Here is a 19,083-nt window from a genome sequence, read left to right on the forward strand (position 1 = left end):
CTGGGAGTAAAAAGAACAGTTCAGGATTTCTAAGCACCCTTTTTTTTAATTTCGTTTTGTTTTTGAGATAGGGTCTGTCTCTGTCATTCAGGCTACAGTGCAGTGGTGTGACCATAGCTCACTGCAGCCTCAAACTGCTAAGCTCAAGCAAACCTCTTGCCTCAGCCTCCCAAATAGCCGGGACTACAGGCACAAACCACCATATTTGGATAATTTCTCTTTTTTCAGTAAAGACAATGTCTCGCTCTGTTGCCCAGTCTGGTCTCAAACTCCTGGGCTTAAACAATCCTCCTGCCTCAGCCTCCCAAAGTGCTGGGATTACAGGCATGACCCACCATGGCCTGGCTAATTTTTAACTTTATATCTCTTTTTTGGATGACAAAAATTATACATATGGCAGCCCACATTTTCCCTTTTGATGAATGAAAAATCTTAAAATCAATGAGTGCTTACATGAGTGGAATGCCTATGTGTAAATTCAGAGGTACTTCAAATATTTCATAACTGAAACATTTAGGATCTGGGAATTTGGTGCTGTTATTTGCCACAAAATGCAAACAACCTTTTAGTTCACATAAACCATTTTTCTTTCTTGTTCTTTTTTTTTTTTTTGAGATGGAGTCTTGCTCTGTCACCCAGGCTGGAGTAGTGGCACGATCTCAGCTCACTGCAACCTCCACCTCCCAGGTTCAAGTGATTCTCCTGCCTCAGCCACCCGAGTAGCTGGGATTACAGGTGCACACACCATGCCCAGCTAATTTTTGTATTTTTAGTAGAGATGGGGTTTCATCACGTTGGCCAGGCTGGTCTCAAACTCCTGACCTCAGGTGATCCACCCACCTCGGCCTCCCAAAGTGCTGGGATTACAGGCATGAGCCACCGCGCCTGGTCCACATAAACCATTTTTATACAACACTCATTTTTATACGCCAACTTTTCCAATTAAAACAAACATAATATGTGAGCAGCTACCAAAATCAGCTATTTCTTCATATTATCACATTACATATAAAAATCCACCACAGAATTTCAGGAATACTAGGATCTGTTTAATGAAAAGGGCAGGAGTTGCTAGAAAAATAATTTTTTATGATTTTCATAACAAATCAAAAGGTTGTATAATTATGCATTTAAGTATAGTCCTTCTAGCTGGAAGAATAGCAGGGGGACGGGCGCAGTGGCTCATGCCTATAATCCCAGCACTTTGGGAGGTCAAGGCAGACAGATGGCTTGAGCCCAGGAGTTTGAGACCAGCCTGGGCAATGCTGTGAAACCCCATCTCTACAAAAAAAAAATACGAAAAATTAGCTGGATGTGGTGGCAAGTACCTGTAGTCCTAGCTACTCGGGAGGCTGAGGTGGGAGGATTGCTTGAACCCATAGGCAGAGGTTGCAGTGAGCCAAAGTCACGCCACTGTACTCCAGCCTGGACGACAGAGTGAGACCTTGTCTTAAAAAAAAAAAAAGAAAATTAGCCGGGTGTGGTGGTCTGCACCTGTGATCCCAGCTACTAAGGAGGCTGAACTGGAACGATCACTTGAGCCTGGGAGGTGAAGGCTGTGGTGAGCTGTGTTCACGCCACTGCACTCCAGCCTGGGTGACAAAGCAAGACCCTGTCTCAAAAAAATAATAATAATAAAATAAAATAAAAAGTAGACAACTGACTCTGGCATTTTATAATAGGATTTAACTTGCTGAAAGTTTCCTAGGAATATTTACCTCTATGTGTAGGCTGGAATAAAGGAGACACTTGAAGCAAGTAAAAGAAATTAATCAGGCCAGGTGTAGTGGCTCACACCTGTAATCCCAGCACTTTGGGAGGCCAAGGCAGGCGGATCACCTTAGGTCACGAGTTCAAGACCAGCATGGCCAACATGGCAGAACCCCATCTTTACTAATAATACAAAAATTAGGCGAGTGTGGTGGTGCATGCCTGTAATCCCAGCTACTCGGGAGGCTGAGGCAGGCAGAATTGCTTGAACCTGGGAGGTGGAGGTTGCAGTGAGCCAAGATCGTGCCACTGCACTCCAGCCTGGGCGACAGAGCGAGACTCCATGTCAAAAAAAAGGAAAAAATTAATCTTCCAAAGGAAATGAACATACTCCTTCAATCCCAAAAAGCTACAGCAACCCTCAAGTACTGATTCTTCCAGGAAGTATAGTGGCTAAACTATCCCTTCTGTCCTACCATTCTCAGTAAGAAGATGATTCCATACATTCATCCTGTCCTGGTTTTGAGGAACGTGGAACTGCTGGTGGGCTCTTATTAAATAGTTCTTGATATTATATTTATAACTCCTGCAATATATAGAAGTTCAGAACAATCAAGTGTTCTTTTGGCTTACATGAAATCCATTCTTAGAAAAAAGAAAAGAAAGAAACAAACTTGTTCTTGTTGGCACTAGATAGGGGATGAATCAAAGATATCACCCAGGTTCCCTTTGATTTCTTTCCCAAGACATTCCCTCTTTTGGAAAAGAAATAATTCTACATATTCTATTCATTTCTCAAACACCCATGACTCAACTCACTTGGGTTCTCCCTATCCAAGCAGATATGACCTAATATAGCTGTTTCTAAACTAATTCATTTGGCATCTCAAAACATTTGTGAAGCCCTCTCAAGTCCTATTGCTGTTACTTTCCCTCCAATCAGTAATTCTGCTCCAGAATAAACTAACCATTTGCCACACAGCTGGACAGGGCCTTTGAGGAAGAAACTGAAGCCAAAAATGGTTAAGTAACTCTCCCAAAGTTATCTCTGCTATTTAATAAAGGACCAGTCCTAGGAGCTAGATCTCCATACCCCTGGCCCAATGTACTTTTCACCTAAATGTCCTATTTCCACATGAATACATAAGCTATTACTGTTGTTTTATTATTACTCCCTCTGAAACCAAAGAAACTCATTTTAGTGCCTTTGCCCAACTTTTCCTTGATTATAATTCTGACACAAGTCTGATCAGATGAAAACCAGGTGGTCAATTAACAAATATAATTGGGACTCCCTCTGTCCTCTGTGCCAGGCACCAAGATAGCACTGAAAATATCATGGTGAAAACTAGAGATGTGGTCTGCCCTTGTGAAGCTCATAGGCAGGATAATCTGGAAGGCTTAAAGCTAAATTAACTCAAGTTCCCTGATGCATCCAACAGTAAGCTAAAATGTCATCTTCCCCCAAATCACCAGTGCTTCATAAACACAATCATCAATTCATAAAGCAATTTAAAGTTCATGCTTAGCTTTCAATTGTTCAAGTCCCCAAACACAAATCACGACTTTGCAGATAAAAACAGACAGAGAAGAGATGGAGAATAAATTCATTTTCAAAAACTGTTTATCAAGTGTCAATACTACAGTCGACTGAGAATGTGTCATTAATTTACATCAGACAAGATTAAAAGTAAGAGAAAACCATTTTTTAGTAGTCTCTAAACACACCTGTGATTGCTACCACACTTACAATTATGTAATAATCTATAATCTAGGAATACATTCCACATACATTATCTGATTTAACCCCTCTATAATGTTTTAAAGATCAAGAAACTGTTACTCAAGGAACTTAAGTAAGGAACCTGCTCAAGCTCCCAGAGCTAGTAAATAACAGATCCAAAATTAAAATAGTCTCCCAATTCTGGATCCCCAAACCTTTCTACTGAACATACTGCCTTCATAAAATCTCCTACCAAATTATTTTAATTAAGAATGCTGGATGAGCATGGTGGCATACACCTGTAATCCTAACACTTTGGGAGGCCAAGGCAGGAGGATCACTTGAGCCCAGGAGTTCCAGACCAGCCTGGGCAACACAGCAAGACCCCATTTCTACAAAAACATTTTTTAAAATTAGCCAGGCATGGTAGAATGCACCTCTAGTCCCAGCTACTCAGGAGGTTGAGGTGGGAGGATCACTTGAGTCCAGGAGTTCAAGGCTAGCTACAGTGAGGCATGATCCCACCACTGCACTCCAGCCTGGGTGACACAGCGAGACCCTGTCTCAAAAACAAAAAATAAAATAAAACAATTCTAATACCATTAGAAATACTGTTAATCTTTTTCTTTTTTTTCTTTTTTTTCTTTTTTTTGAGACAAGAGTCTCACTCTGTTGCCCAGGCTGGAGTGCAGTGATATGATGTCGGCTCACTGCAACCTCCGCCTCCTAAGTTCAAGCAAGCACATCAGGCTAATTTTTGTATTTTTAGTAAAGACAGGGTTTCACCATGTTGGCCCAGGTTGGTCTCAAACTCCTGACCTCAAGTGATCTGCCCGCCTCGGCCTCCCAAAGTGTTGGGATTACAGGCGTGAGCCACCACACCCGGCAGAAATAAGTTAATCTTTACTAAACATGTACTTATATGCCAGGTATAGTTCCAAGCCCTTTATATGAATTAACTTGTTAATAATAACATTTATACAAAAATATATCAATAACACTACAGCTCAGCCAATTAAAAATTTTAAAGGCTATTAAAAATCTTCACAGTGGCATTTGGAATTATTACAAAGCCAGTTTCCAACAACCAATTCATTGTGAGAAACATACAACCAAAGGAAGGGGAGGTTGGGGGTGGAAAGATAATATGAAAACTCAGAAGGCGCATCCGGCCTGTAGGACTAGGAAGAGGTTTCCCACCGGGTTCCAAGACTCATACTAATTTTACTGAGTACAAACGAACTCTGAAGAGTCGGCCAAGCAGATCACATGACTCATTGAGCTTTAATGCCTGCACTGGAGCATAAGCAGGCCTATTTCCTAAATGTGGAAGCATCCAGTATCGCTGAAACCCTCAGAGCCGAGACAGTCACTCTGTGGAGAGAGAACAGAGGGCTGGGAACCCAGCCACGGCCAGGGAACTGGACTCTAAGGACAGCAGCAGAGTCTGCCTTTGCAGCACGTTATACAGTTTGCACGTATTACCTTATTTGATTTGATCTCATGAAAACCAGAAAGACGACAGTGACTAAGTTCCTAAACCATGAGCACAAGACTTTCTGGAGGAAAAAGGAAAGCCCCAGGAAGAAGCGGAATTTGTCACCAGGTCAAGCGAGCTGCCCTGAGCAAAACTAACCAGGATCCCGTGATCAGAGGCAGATAAGAGAGAAAGAGGACATTTAAAAAAAAAAAAAAAGTGTACAATGTGTTAACTTATACATAAACTCTTGGGCAAACAAAACCACACTTTCATATGTCTAATCATTCTCTTTCAACTGGAGTGGCTTGCTTTAAAGGAAAAAGAAGTTGGGAAAGACTTCTGATTAGGTGCCCCCAGGCTTGGTCAGCAGGCAACAGCTCCATTCCAAAAACAAAGGCACCACAGTGATATGGTATGCAGCTAAAAAATAATAATAATAATAATAATAAATTAATCCTCCAGGAATGACTGGAGCTCCTTCCTGATCAATTACATTGAGATTCCCAATTCATTTTGGTTAATAAAGCCAATGAGACAGACCTAATTCCCAATTTCCTGCCATTTTTCGCTCTTTGGCTGGACTATTAGTTCCCTTCAAATCTCTCAACCACTGTCAGTTCTCCATATGGTCTACTACCCTCAAATGAAAAGGGGCATATAATCACATGTAGGAGGATCTTTTAAAAATAACTATTGCTGGCCAGGCGAGGTGGCTCACGCCTGTAATCCCAGCACTTTGGGAGGCCGAGGCGGGCAGATCACGAAGTCAGGAGATCGAGACCATCCTGGCTAACACAGTCAAACCCCATCTCTACTAAAAATACAAAAAAAAAAAAAAAAAAATTACCCTGGGGTGGTGGCAGGCGCCTGTAGTTCCAGCTACTCGGGATGCTGAGGCAGGAGAATGGCATAACCCAGGAGGCAGAGCTTGCAGTGAGCCTAGATCGCGCCACTGCACTCCAGCCTGGGCGACAGAGCAAGACTCCGTCTCAAGAAATAATAACTATTGCTAACATTTATTAATGCTTATGAACTTCCAGGCATCCTACTAGTTTACACATGAGGAAACTGAGGCTCAAAGAGGTACAACGATTTGCCAGGCGTGATGGCCCATACCTGTAATACCAGCGCTTTGGGAGGCCAAGGCAGGAGGATCACTTGAGCCCAGGAGTTCAAGACCAATCTGAGCAACATAGTGAGACCCTGTCTCTTAAAAATGTAAAAAATAAAAATAAATTAAAAAAACAAAGAGGTACAATGACTTGCTCAAGATAATACAGCTAGCACTGATTTAAACACAGGGTGCCCTACATAGCTGCTTGCAATTAATCAATTAATAACACACACCCTTTTAGCCTATAGTTCTCCCTCTTTTTCATTACTGAGTTTTAAGCCCTCACCTCAAACAAGCAAGATGCATTGTAATGTTAATTTTAAAACTGTAACAGAGCTTCCTCCTTTAGGAATGGATTGTAAGTGGATTTGTTGATATCGGTGCTAGGTTTGCCTTTATGAAACGTACTCGTTCCGCTACACAATAAGCCCAAATTCTCTTCCCCCAAATTTCACAAATACTAATTTGGATACAGAGACCATCAACATGACAGCCAAGGATCAAACCCCTGCATGGCAGCAGCACCTCATTCATGCTAATTGACAGTTTCACGTGACCAAATCTGGTCAGAGGAAAAGCAAGAAAGCAATTCTAAAACAGAAATATGGCCGGACATGGTGGCTCACCCCTGTAATCCCAACACTTTGGGAGGCAGAGGCGGGCAGATCGGTTGAGGCCACAAGTTTGAGGCCAGTCTGGCCAACACGGTGAAACTCTCTCTCTACTAAAAAAATAAAAATAAAAATTAGCCAGGCATGGTGGCGGGTGCTGGCAATCCCAGCTACTCGGGAAGCTGAGGCATGAGAATTTCTTGAACCTGGGAAGCAGAAGCTGCAGTGAGCCGAGATCGTGCCACTGCACTCCAGCCTGGGTGACAGAGTGAGACTCCATCTCAAAAAAATAAAAGAAAATAAAATTCTGAAATATCTGAAAGGGCTGTACCTTCCACCTAAAGGAACACTGGCAAGAAAAGCAATCCACAAGCCTGTCTGAACAAACAGAAACAGACCTTAAATGGACAAACGTAATATTGTTTCTTTATACCATCTACATAATATTTACATTTTCCCATAGCTGGGAAATTACTCACTACAGTCAAGTACCCCTAAATTTACCTCTGGCACGTCATGAAACCTGCATCTGCTTAAGGCCTAAATGGATAAACGTGCTAGTTAAATTTCTCATCTCAGAGTTCCTCTGAAATTAAAGTCCAATAAAATCAACTGAATTTTAATTCCCTTGGAATGCTCTGTTAACTGTAAAACACTAAGAAATGCTAAAGTTAATTTTGATACTGGTACTTTTCCTCCTACGTGATATATTTAACTATGTTGTTTTCTATTTTCATTTAAAAAAATTTTGCTCCTATGACTTTGCTGGCAAAATATCAAAAAAGATTCCTCGAAACAAGCATTTGTAGAAAATTTTCACAGTGGCCGGGCGCGGTGGCTCATGCTTGTAATCTCAGCACTCAGGGAGGCCGAGGCAGGCGGATCACCTGAGGTCAGGGGTTCGAGACCAGCCTGACCAACATGGTGAAACCCCGTCTCTACTAAAAATACAAAAATTAGCTGGGCATGGTGGTATGCGCCTGTATTCCCAGCTACTGGGGAGGCTGAGACTGAAGAATCACTTGAACTCAGGAGATGGAGGTTGCAGTGAGCCAAGATCGTGCCACTGTACTACAGCCTGGGAAACAGAGCAAGACTCCATCTCAAAAAAAAAAAGAAAGAAAAAAGAAAATTTTCACAGTAAGCTTGTTTGAATTAAGAAATTGGGGATTAAGGAGGGCTCATAATCTATCAATCATAAAGTCAGAAGTAACTCTTCACATCTTTTTAAAAGATTCACTTGATAAAAAGATTCTGAAAGAAGAAAAAATTTAAAGTAGGAGTTAATCAGAATAAAAGAGATTAAGCAACAATTTTCTACTTAGGCTTCAACAAGCCTGAAAGTATTAAGTTGGTGCAAAAGTAATTGAGATTTTTGCTACTGAAAGTAATGGCAAAAACCGCAATTACTTTTGCACCAACCTAATAGATGCCAATGCCGATTCCTTTCTCATCGCAATTTTTCAACAAAAGACAGTAAGCCTATAAGTAAACAGTATAAATTATCTTTGGTGGTAAGGTTTCCAGCAGTTTGTCCTACCATCCTTTTTTCAATACCGAGTATACTTACAAAATAAGTTAGGACTGGCCAGGCACGGTGGCTCACACCTGTAATCCCAACACTTTGGGAGGCCGAGGCAGGCGGATAACGAGCTCAGGAGTTTGACACCAGCCTGACCAACATGGTGAAACCCTGACTCTACTAAAAATACAAAAAAAAAAAAAAAATAGCTGGACATGGTGGTGCATGCCTGTAATCCCAGCTACTCAGGAGGCTGAGGCAGGAAAATAGCTTGAACCTGGGAGGCAGAGATTGCAGTGAGCCAAGATCACGCCACTGCACTCCAGCCTGGTGACAGAGCAAGACTGTCAAAAAGATAAAAATAAATAAGTTAGGTTCTTCTAAATTCTACCAGAGTGGTTGGAAAACAAGCCCTAAATTTATTGAAATTCAAAGATAAACAGGAACTTCTAGTCACCCTTTTAAAACACATGGTTAGTAGAAAACACATCACCCAACTCCCCACCTCTGAATCCCACGGGTTTATTTATGGTGATGCTTTCTTAGCAATGCCTTTCCCATGTTGTAACTACAGGAGTAATAAGTATTTTTCTGAGTTTCAGTGATGTCAGCCTGAAACACATTCTGAAGTATTTCAAAATGCCTGGGCCGGGCACGGTGGCTCACGCCTATAATCCCAGCACTTTGGGAGGCCCAGGCGGGTAGATTACCGGAGATCAGGAGTTCGAGACCATCCAGCCTGATCAATCCTGTCTCTACTAAAAATACAAAAATTAGCCGCACATAGTGGCTCATGCCCATAATCCCAGCTACTTGGGAGGATGAAGCAGGAGAATCACTTGAACCTGGGAGGCGGAGGTTGCAGTGAGCCAAGTTCACACCATTGCTCTCCAGCCTGGGCAACATGACCGAAACTCCATCTTAAAAAAATGAAAGCCTGAATATGTAATATCCTTTTGGTACAAACAGTGTAAGTCAAAAAAAACCCTGAAGTTCAGCTGACCTCAAAAAAGCAGAACCATCTACCAAGCTAAAAATGCACAGACTCAAGCAGTGCTCTCTCAAGATTTTGCCTACCTAATAGACAAATGGGCAAAGGTCATGCATGGACAATTCTCACACAAGGGAGATTTACTCAGAAGTATTTAAAAAGTATTAAATTCACAGTTAATTAAAGGAATGTGCCGGGCGCAGTGCCTCACGTCTGTAATCTCAGCACTTTGGGAGGCTGAGGTGGGTGGATCACCTGAGGTCAGGAGTTCGAGACCAGCCTGGCCAACATGGTGAAACCCATCTCTACTAAAAATACAAAAATTAGCAGGGCGTAGTGGCGGGCGCCTGTAATCCCAGCTACTTGGGAGGCTGAGGCAGGAGAATCTCTTGAACCTGGGAGGCGGAGGTTGCAGTAAGCCAAGATCGCGCCATTACACTCCAGCCTGGGTGACGAGTAAAACTCCGCCTCAAAAAATAATAATTTAAAAAATAATAATAAAGGAATGTAAATTAAATAGCAATAAGGTGCCTTTAGTTATTGAAGTTTTTTTCTCTATTTTAATGACTATATCCAATGGAAGTAAGGGTGTAATGAAACTTAAAAATAGACATAAATTGGCAATATATAACTAGAATCATAAAAAGTCACACCCTCATAATCAGTAAAATTCCATTTTTGTACAACTATCCTATAAAATTAATCCATAATGGAAAAGGTTTCATGCTCAAGGTATTTATTAGTGCTATTTACAGTAGCAAAAATTAGAAACCTCCACATTTTCCAATATTTGGGAATAATGCCAATTCAATAAAATACAATGTAGACAACAAAATGACAGCTGAAATCAAGCAGCAGTATTCCATAATCCTGGGTTTAAATAAGGATTCAAATTTGTCAGTATAGTATTCCTCAAAAAATTAAAAACAGAATTACCATATGATTCTACAGCAACTGTTACTTATGGGTATATATCGCAAAAAGTTTTAAGAGGGGTCTTTAAGAGATATTTGTACACCCCTGTTCACAGCATCATTATTCACAAGAGCCAAAAGGTGGAAGCAATCCTAATGTCTACGGAAGAATCAATGGATAAACAAAAAGTGATATATACATACAATGGATATATTATTCAGCCTTTAAAAGGAAGGAAATTCTGACACATACTCCAACATGAATAAATCTTGAGGACATCAAGCTAAGTAAACTAAGCCAGTTACAAAAAAACAATTACTACACAAATTCACTTATCTAGACTAGTCAGACGAACCTATATACGCCCCCCATGAAGGCAGGTTTCAATCTGTTTCGTTCACCACCAAATCTCTAGCACTTAGTCTAGCATCATTGTGAATATTCAATACTTGAAAAATGAATTTAGAAAACTACACACACACACACACACACACACACACACAGTCAACCTGCACTAATTTCTTTTTTTTTTTTTTTTTTTTTGATATAAAGTCTCACTCTGTTGCCCAAGCTGGAGTGCAGTGGCGCAATTTCGGCTCACCACAACCTCCACCTCCCAGGTTCAAGCGATTCTCCTGTCTCAGCCTACCGAGTAGCTGGGAGTACAGGCATGCACCACCATGCCTGCCTAATTTTTGTATTTTTAGTAGAGACGGGGTTTCACTATATTGGCCAGGCTAGTCTTGAACTCCCGACCTCGTGATCCGCCCGCCTTGGCCTCCCAATGTGCTGGGATTACAGGCATGAGCCACCACGCCTGGCAACCTGCACTAATTTTAAGTGAACTCTTTGCTGACTATATTCTAAGTCTGTTAACTCCAAGATCTTCTAAATCTATCCTTCTGGTCTCCAATTCCCAAACTCACCCTTCTTCCTCCTCTAATTATCTCACTTTGTTTAGCATCTGGAAAAAGAACCGAGTGAGGCAATATATAATTAGTAAATTATTCTTAGCTGACTGAATCATGTAGCAGCAGTTAGCAATTACAGTCCACAAAATGCAAAATATTAAGCTTGCTCCTTTAATACTCTATGAAACATGAGCCCTCTTCTCTCCTTAAACTGAAGGCAGAGTTGCACCGAGAATGCCATTAGGTCAGTTTTATCTTATTGGCTCATGTGGAAAAAAAAAAGGGAAGTTCCCCACACAAAAGTTTCACAACCCCAAAATGCTGGTATGTGTGTCCCTGGATAGGCTGAGAAGAAACTATCCCCAACAGTAAAGGGCAAGTTCCCCTTCACAAAGAAAAATCTTCCCAACACACCAGGCTGGTACCCCCACATCCATCCATCTGCAGCCACCAAGACAATGGAGATTCAAACCTCTGGCAAGGGCTGCCAGCCCTGCTTCAGCAAACAGCATTGTTCAACAAAAATATCATGCGAGCCACATGCATAATTTTAAGTTTTCCGTAGCCATGCTAAAAAATAAGTAACATTAAATTTACTTAACTCAAATATTATCGAATATTATCATTTCAACATGTAATTGCAATTTTTTAATTATCATAATATATTTTACATTCTTTCTTTTTTTTTATTATTATACTTTAAGTTTTAGGGTACATTTCTAATCTTCAAAATCCAGTGTGTATTTTTCACAGCAATCTCAATTCAGACTAGCCATGTTTCGAGTGCTCAAAAACTACATGTAGCTAGTGACTACTGTATTGTACAGCACAGTTTTAGAATGGTCACTTCTATCTCAGAATATATTTTCTGATTTGTTACTTAAGTTTTTACATATATTTCAAATACTCATCATTTTTTATGGGTTCTGACATCCTTCCTAGAGCATTATCTGGCCCTCTCCATTTAAAAAAAAAACAAAAACAAAAACAAAAGGCCAGGTGTGGTGGCTCACGCCTGTAATCCCAGCACTTTGGGAGGCCAAGGAGGGCAGATCATGAGGTCAGGAGTTTGAGACCAGTCTGGCCAACATGGTATAACCCCGTCTCTACTTTAAAAATACAAAAATTAGCCGGGGATGGTGGCATGCCCCTGTAATCCCAGCTACTTGGGAGGCTGAGGCAGGAGAATTGCTTGAACCCAGGAGGTGGAGGTTGCAGTGAGCCGAGATCACGCCACTGCACTCCAGCCTGGGCAACAGATCAAGACTTGTCTCAAAAAAAATAAAAATAGAATTAAGCAAACAAAAGCTATTTGACAACACTACTGATAGCCAAACCAGAACTACCTGTTTAAACTATTAAGAAAAACCTGGAATACTCAGGAGGCTAAGGCAGGAGGATCATGTGGGCCCAGGAGTTAGAGGCTATAGGGCACTATTATCATGCCTGTGAATAACAATTGCATTTTAGCTTGGGCAACATAGCAAGATCCCATCTCTTTAAAAATGAAAAAAGAAAAGAAAAAAAAGACCTGGAAAATAAACCAAATTTGGTTGATTTATTTGGTTAATTTTGGTTAACATTTTGGTGAATTAACCAGTTTGGTTAACTCTGGTTGAAGTTATTTTAAAAACATTTTCTAACCTTGAAGATGATTACGTTTCTGTTGGAAGACAGTCATCAATAAGGAAATGTGATTGTTTTACACAGGGACGTAAAACAGGAAGTGATACACTTCCACGTCAACATTCCCATCTAAACAGATGTATAGGGCCGGGCACGGTAGCTCATTCCTGTAATCCCAGCACTTTGGGAGGCCGAGGCGGGCAGATCACAAGGTCAGGAGTTCAAGACCAGCCTGGCCAATATGGTGAAACCCCATCCCTACTAAAAATATAAAAAATTAGCCGCATGTGGTGGCACGCACCTGTAATCCCAGCTACTGGGGAGGCTGAGGCAGGGGAATTGCTTGAACCCAGGAGGCAGAGGTTGCGGTGAGTGGAGATCGCATCATTGTACTCCAGCCTGGGTGACAGAGCAAGACTCCGTCTCAACCAATCAATCAATCAATGTATAGCTTTACCACACTACAAAATAGGTGTGTTCCTGAAAAACTACATTTCAAAGTTTCCTCAAATACACTAAAGGAGCAAGCTCTTTAGGGAAAAATTAGAGAGATATTTTCATTTGCCTATTGGGTAAGTTAAAAACATTGCCAAAAGAGGCCAGGGACTGTGTATTGTTCACCACCCTAACCCCAGAGGTTAGAACAGTATCTGGCACATAGTAGGCACACAATAAATTGTCAACTAAATATATTAATGAATAAATGATGAGTTTTCTTAAAACAAGGGGAAAGTATATAAAGTGAGTTATGCCTAACCAGTAATCACAGATATTACCAATATCATCCTATTTTAAATCACTACTACCTGTAAGATACTGTGAAGGCTTATGGTCTAGTTTGGAATGGGGGAGACATTGTGTACATTTGTGTATAAAGGAAAACTAACAGTACCAAATACTGGGACATCCATCCAAAATGAGCAGGCTTTCATTTGTTCAAGCACCTTAAGTGCCAAGCATTTATATTATGTAGTAGGTAAAAAATGCTAGTCTCTGTCCTCATTAAACAAAATATAATGACAAATTATAATTTTTGCTATGAAGGGAAAGAACAGAGGGCTTTAAGACTTTTCTGAGTCGACATGTTAAGGAGAATGGAGGGCGGCAACTCCAGGCCATGGTTCCGAGATGGCGATGGGGCCTGAAAGGAATTAAAGAGAAGGCTAATATTGCTAGAGTCCTAAAAGCTCTTACATCACAGGGTGAACAATAAGCGGGGCCTTGTAATAGAGGTAATGCCTGCTTGCCATGAGAATAAAAACTTCCTACAAGGCAAATGTGTGTAGCTCTTCAAACAGAGGAAGATGCAAAGAGGCTAAGTTAGCCAAGACTTGTCATATAGAAGAGAAGCTCCTTTGCATGCATTTATCATATATCCTACTGTCTTTTCACCATCCCCTCTGAAGAGGGACTGCTAGCCAATGGCCTTTGGCCAAATTAGGAGTGAAATACACGTTTCAAACTGGGGCCTTTATTGAAAGACAGCTACTTATGCTTGGAGACTTGGGGGTGGAAAATGCGAGGGCTAATGCCCAGGGCTAAGAGTTGGTGATCAGGCCACACTAGAAAGTATTTGGTCAGACTCAGTTTTTTTTTCTCCCAGAAAAAGAATGTTAACAGTATGACATGCACTGACTGCCAAAGGAAGTCTAAAAAGAATAACCACATTATTGGATATTTTTAGCCTTTCTTTTCAAAAATGTTTTGTGTCACTGCTTTCCAAATAATTCCAAATCTTGTGAGTTGGCCAGAAGAAGAAATGGGATAAGGAGTATACTACTCAAATATGAGGCTTTATAGGACTGGAAACTTTTTCTTTTGAAATTCATTTAAAGGAATATGCCTTTGTGAATCTTGCTCACACAAACACAAAATTCCAATGGATTAATATCGTGTAAGAACAGAACATATCAGACATGCAGAAAAGATGTGTAAATCACCTTGCCCTAGGCAAAATGTCTGGTGAAAATGTTTATGCCCCATAATACGGGAATGAAAAATTAGCATTTAAAAAGCTAGTATAGGCCAGGAGTGGTGGCTCACACCTGTAATCCTAGCACTGTGGGAGGCCGAGGTGGGTGGATCACCTGAGGTCAGGAGTTTGAGACCAGTTTGCCCAACATGGTGAAAGCCCGTCTCTACTAAAAATACAAAAAATTAGCCGGGCATTGTGGCGGGAGCCTGTAATCCCAGCTACTCAGGAGGCTGAGGCAGGAGAATCATTTGAACCCAGGAGGCAGATGTTGCAGAGCCGAGATCACACCACTGCACTCCAGCCTGGGTGACAAAAGCGAAACTCCGTCTCAAAAAAAAAAAAGAAAAAGGCTAGTGGAGTCAAAATACCTATTATGTCATAAACCACTATTCTTTTACCCCAGTGATCTAGCTCTAAAACTTCTAATGGAAACACTAATAAAAGAGTGCAGCTCATTACTGTTGATTCTAGCAATAAGACACAACCAAATAATTGAGGCACAAAAATATTTGAATAAGAAAGAGAAAACCGAAAGGGTGAAGTTGAGGCCTGCTATGTGGAGTCTAATAGGCTTACTTACTGAAGTAAAATTCTTCAGCGCAATTTTTTTTAAAGTGTGGGTTGTTCAGAAGACAATTTCACGTTTCTCAAGACTTCTTGACTACCCTACTTCTAAAGCAAAAATACTGTCTCATTTCTTTATTCCCATGAACTACCAAAGGCTCAGGAGGAGAGGTAGCTTAGCTAAGAGGTAAGACACACTCCGACAGATTATAACTTTAGACCATTTCTATTCTTTGGAAATCTGAATGTGTCCTGTATTTACAGGTAGTTTGATTTTGGTGGGAAATCAAGAAGGCAAATAATAAATTACACAACTGTCCACATTTTTGGTTTTGCTGAAAACAATGATTAGGTGGATCCTTTGAAACACAGCGAATCCACAAATACGTGAATCCACAAATACAAATTATAAACACTGTCATGACTATATGCAGGTCAGGGAGTTGAAATTTTAAGAAACAGCCAGGCGCGGTGGCTCATGCCTATAATCCCAGCACTTTGGGAGGCCGAGGAGGGCAGATCACTTAAGGTCAGAAGTTCAAGACCAGCCTGGCCAACATGGCAAAACCCCATCTAGACTAAAATACAAAAAAAAAAGCCAGGCCTGGCAGCGGGTGCCTGTAATCCCAACTACTCAGGAGGCTGAGGTATGAGAATCAATTGATCCTGGGAGATGGAGGTTGCAGTGAGCCAAGATCCTGCCACTGCACTCCAGCCTGGGTGACACAGTAAGAATCTATCTCAAAAAAAAAAGAAAAGAGATTTTAAGAAACTCTTAAATTTTAGGTGTCCTTATTTGCAAAGGGACTATGGAACTGTAAAATTATTTTTATAGCTAAAAAGTAACAAAACAGAGAGTGTAATTTGAGTCAGAAAACCTGAGTTCCAGCCTTCTTGCTATCTAGGTGTGGGCCTTATACAATCACTAAATAATACCTCCCCCTTTCATTAAGTTAATGTTTCATACAGTTTTTGGGAGCACCATAAGATACAGTACATTTGAAAATGGTAAAGATCAGGGGCCAGGTGCGGTGGCTCACGCCTGTAATCCCAGCACTTTGGGAGGCCGAGGCGGGCAGATCACCTGAGGTCAGGAATTCAAGACCAGCCTGGCCAACATGGTGAGACCCCGTCTCTACTACAAAATTTAGCTGGATATGGTGGCAGGTGCCTGTGATCCCAGCTACTCGGGAGGCTGAGGCAGGAGAATCGTTTGCACGCGGGAGACGGAGGTTGCAGTGAGCCGAGATCACGCCATTGCACTCCAGCCTGGGCAACAAGAGTGAAACTCCATCTCAAAAAAAAAAAAAAAGAAATGGTAAAGACCCAGTTATTATCAAATCAGGAAAACATTCATTCATTCAGCTTGCATTCACTGAGCAACTACTGTATATCAGGTACTGATCCAGACCCTGGGGATACAATAAACATGACATTCAAACTGCCACAAAACGTCATATGTTCGTTCCCTTTATATCTTTTAGACAGTTTTGTTTTTGAGACAGGGTCTCGCTCTGTTGCCCAGGCTGGAGTGCAGTGGTGCGATCACAGCTCACTGCAACCTCTGCCTCCCGGCCTTAAGCAATGCTCCCACCTCAGTCTCCCGAGTAGCTGGGACTACAGGCGGGCACCACTATGCCTGACTAATTTTTGCATTTTTTTTGTAGAGACAGGGTTTCACCATGTTGTCCAGGCTGGTCTCAAACTCCTGGGCTCAAGCAATCCTCCCATCTCAGCCTCCCAAAGTGCTGGAATTACAGGCATGAGCTACCACACGTGGCCTAGACAGGTTTTTTAACCCTTTTCCATTTTTGTTGCTGTTCTTGTTGTTAAGAATGGGGTTTAAAGTAAGAAAAAAAATGAAAACATTTTCTTTATAAGGTTTTTGTTACTGTTGGGGATAGAAAGAAGTTGCACTATGTTCCCTTGCCTGGCAAGAGAAGAAAGAAATTTCCAGTCCACCCGCTCCCTCACCCCTTTCTCCCCATTCTGCATTTACCACAAACATCTTGTTTTCTCCGGATATTTTCAAGAAATCTAGAAACCTCATTTTTCTCACTTTTCCACCAGGTGGTACAGCATCCAAAAAAAAAAAAAAAATCACTGTATCTCTAATAGATCCTTCTAGCAATACCTCTCTTTCCATCTCTCTAGAGAAAGGATAAATTTCACTACTATGATGTATGTCAGAAGTGCTTATCTTATTCTTATAATCATCAGCATGAAAATGAAGAAAAAGGCTTATCTAACCTTAGATAAAAGAAACGTTCTACATTAAGAGGGCTTCGCTTTATATTTATGATGTTTTACTTCCCTAATTCACCAATCTTACCAGGAATTTAAAACATTCATATCACTTCTTTAAATAAACCACAATGCTCACTAAAATTCGTAGTTTAGAACACTTTCTCTGCCTGGCAAATAACTTCTACAACTCAGCACCTTACATGTGTTATGTTAGAAGGGAAAAATATGCAGGCAATAAAGCTTCAAATACACATATGAAGCTCTTCAACCACGAACTATGTCTTCCTGTCCTGATTTCCAACACGATATTTCAAAATACATATTAATGTTAGACTAATTCTAAATGCTAAATAATACTACCCTGAGTATAATATATATGCTAGATGATACATAAATGATTGCATACAACATAGAAACAATAAATGTGCCGGGGGCGGTGGCTCACATCTGTAATCCCTGCACTTTGGGAGGCCAAGGCGGGCAGATTACCTGAGGCCAGGAGTTCGAGACCAGCCTGGCCAACATGGTTAAATCCCATCTTTACTAAAAATACAAAAATTAGCCAGATGTGGTGGTGCATGCCTGTAATCTCAGCTACTCAGGAAGCTGAGGCAAGGGAATCGCTTGAACCAGGGAAGCTGAGGTTGCAGTGAGATCACACGACTGCACTCCAGCCTGGGTAACACAGTGAGACTCCATCTCAAAAAAAAAAAAAAAGAAACGCTAAATGCATATAAACCTAGAAAAAAACTGATGTCTTTACTCTTTAAAGCACTAAAGGATTCTCATACAATTCAAACCTGAATACTTTGGCCCTTGTGGCATCTCACCCCTGGAGAATCCAAGAACCAGCCAGTTTTCAGATTAGCAGACACCTCTGGAATAAACTTCAAATTACCATGAGTTCCTTTTCATGTCAAGTGGTGAAAGCAACATAAATGAAAGGAGAAAATGCAAAACGGAGAAGGGGAAGAGAGAGGCCAAGAAAGAGAAAGCAAAAATGGAAAAAGCATAAGCAAATGCAATTTTTCTATAACCCAGGGAGGGTGGGCATGGGGGAGGAGAGGGCGTTTCCAACTTCCAAACTTCACAGCAATCTCATGCTCTCAGAACACACTCTGCTGAAAGTAAGAGATCCCACTCAAAGTGACTCGTAAATAGTGGGGCCTTAAGCCTTAGAAACAATACAAGACGGACAACTATGGCACCGGGACTTGAGATTAACTGCGGTTACTGAATAAGGGCACTTGACTTCAGCTTACCCTTCACCGTCTCCTCTCCTCCTCCTGGTTTGGGACTTAAGAGCCTGAAAAGACTAGAACTTCCGAATTTTAGAAAGAATTTTACTTCAGAAAGTGGCTAAACTTAAGAGGTCTGGCAAGACCACCCTGACAGATTGCACCCTCCCACATCCATCAAAAGAAGTTATCATCCGGCCCCTGAACGATTCTTCTTGCTTCTAGTCTCTAGGTCTCAGTCCGGTATTAATAGAAATGTTTGGCGAACGCCTGTTTTCTAAAAGCAACAAATTTGTGCCATTACAATCTTCTGTAATCTGATGTGAGCGTGGCCGGGTTGGCCCGGCTCCCCTGGTGCGGCTCCTAGTGCCAGGAGGCCGCGGGTTCTAGCACCGGGCTCCTCAGTCCAGCCGACGTGCCCCGTTTCGGGAAGGCCTCCCAAAAAACACGGCTACG

The 19,083-nt window shown here is 41.3% G+C and overlaps 1 protein-coding gene across 2 annotated transcripts in view; it reads right to left on the minus strand.

Annotated features, from left to right (window-relative positions):
* RASSF3 (Ras association domain family member 3) overlaps positions 1-19,083 on the minus strand; it is a 90,446-nt gene that overhangs the window by 66,880 nt on the left and 4,483 nt on the right. The gene's annotated exons all lie outside the window — the stretch shown is intronic.

The sequence above is a fragment of the Pan paniscus genome, chromosome 10, assembly GCF_029289425.2.
Source record: "Pan paniscus chromosome 10, NHGRI_mPanPan1-v2.0_pri, whole genome shotgun sequence".
Classification (NCBI taxonomy): Eukaryota; Metazoa; Chordata; class Mammalia; order Primates; family Hominidae; genus Pan; species Pan paniscus.